Here is a 2,166-nt window from a genome sequence, read left to right as displayed (position 1 = left end):
GTCACTTTGATGGCATGCACTGCTCTCTCACTCAATAATAATAATGATGAGGATGATGCAGTACCAGGCAGTGGCTCTCATGGCTTCTTATCTTAACTGATTGGGAGTGTTATCATGTATGTTGTCTTGTCTTGACATAAAAGATGGGCTACAGCAAATATTCTGCTCAGTACCACAAATTTACTTGTCAGTTGTTTGACCTTAACCAGTTGAGCATGTCCCTTAGTGGCTGATGATATGTACATCTCTGATCATGAGCAGAAGTACTGAGGGAGCATCATAGCCATGTGTTGAAAGGAATTCTTTGGAGTTTGAATAATTCAGCTCTAGAAACACAGGTGTTTTGTTTATCATCCTTAAACAAACTTTATTCAGGGAACTTTTGAGTGGGATGGGTTACTCAACCTGAAGAAAATTCTAATTGAACCCCCACCTGTAAGGTCATGCGCTGTTTATCTTGATGAGGTCACCATGTCATGCACATATGGTTGTGATGCATGTGCCTGGTGTACTCTTATCAGACAGGTATTCATGATGGGTATATTGGGCTTCATATATTTTACCCCAATGTCACTGTGATGGCATGCACTGCTCTCTCACTCAATAATAATGATTTTAAATTTTGGTACAAGGCCAATAAGTTTGAGTGAAGGGTAGAAGTCAATTACATTGATTGCAGTGCTTGACTGGTACCTATTTTATTGTACCCAAAAGAAGAAATGCAAAGTTGACATTGTTGGAATTTCAATTTAGAATATAAAAACGAATGAAAACCTGCTAAACATTTTGCCTGGCATGCTAATGATTCTGTGAGAACAACAACAACAACAACAATAATAATAATAATAATAATAATAATCCTTTCTGCTATAGACACAAAGCCTGAAATTTTGGGGGAGGGGACTAGTCAATCATGTTGATCCCAGTGTTTCACTGGTACTTAATTTATCAAGCCCAAAAGGATGAAAGGCAAAGTCAACCTTGACAGACTTTTAACTCAGAATGTAAAGATGGGCAAAATATTGCTTAGCATTTTTCCCAGTGTGCTAATGATTCTGCCAGCTCACCACCTTAATAATAATAATAATAATAATAATAATAGTCAGCAAAGTATTAGATAGCTGAAAAGAAAGGATAGCATGGTACCATAGGTTGCAGGTAGCAAACCCATTATGCATGCAAGACTCCATGGTTTCCAACAATACCTGTAATAAAAAGAAATAACAACAACAACAACAACAACAACAATAATAATAATAATAATAATAATAATAATAATAATAATAATAATAATAAAAATTAAAATAATAATAATAATAATAATAATAATAATAATAATAATAATAATAATAATAATGATGATGATAATAATAATGAGAAAAAGAAGAAGAAAAAGAAAATACTTGTAGACGAATAGATGTGAGTGTTCAAGGGGATTTGGCAAACTTAGTAGATATAAGGACCTGGAAATTGAAATACAAAAAATGTGGTATCTTAAAGCAAAAACTGTTCCTGTTATTGTTGGTGCGCTAGGTGTGATGAAAAGGGATGTCAGAAACATCTAGACAACATCCCAGGAGAACCATGTCTCAGAGAAATCTAAGAGATTGTGTTAACAAGTACTGCCAACATCCATGGAAAAACCCTATCAATTTAAATGCTTGTGTTGTATTATATATAAGTATTTCATTACTGCCCTAGCCAGTTCCCTCCCGAAGCTTTCAGTTATATTTCAATATCTCTTAACCTTCACTTGCCTTAACGCACTGAATATGTCTCAGTAAGTGATTTCAACAAACATGCAGATAAAAAGTAAATACAACAATAATAATATCAATGCTTCAATTTACTGTATTCTAACGTTTTTTTTTTTATATTTGTAGCTTTGGAACCATTCAGCCCTTCAGTGGCATCATAATGGTAGGCAATTTAGTGCCTTGGTCTCTTGTTTGGATCTTCCTTCTCTTGTTATTTACCAAAGGCAGTAATGCGGATCTTTGTAAGTATTCTTTACTTTTACTGACAAACCTTATATAAAAAAAAAAATTTCTGTTAATATTTACTGAATATACTTGTATAGAGAGCAAGATAAAGATAAAATAGATAGATAGATAGATAGAGAGAGAGAGAGAGAGAGAGAGAGAGAGAGAGAGAGAGAGAGAGAGA

Source organism: Octopus bimaculoides, chromosome 5 (assembly GCF_001194135.2).
Source record: "Octopus bimaculoides isolate UCB-OBI-ISO-001 chromosome 5, ASM119413v2, whole genome shotgun sequence".
NCBI classification, from domain to species: Eukaryota; Metazoa; Mollusca; class Cephalopoda; order Octopoda; family Octopodidae; genus Octopus; species Octopus bimaculoides.
The sequence above is the reverse complement of the archived record's forward strand: the minus strand, read 5'-3'. Positions refer to the sequence as shown.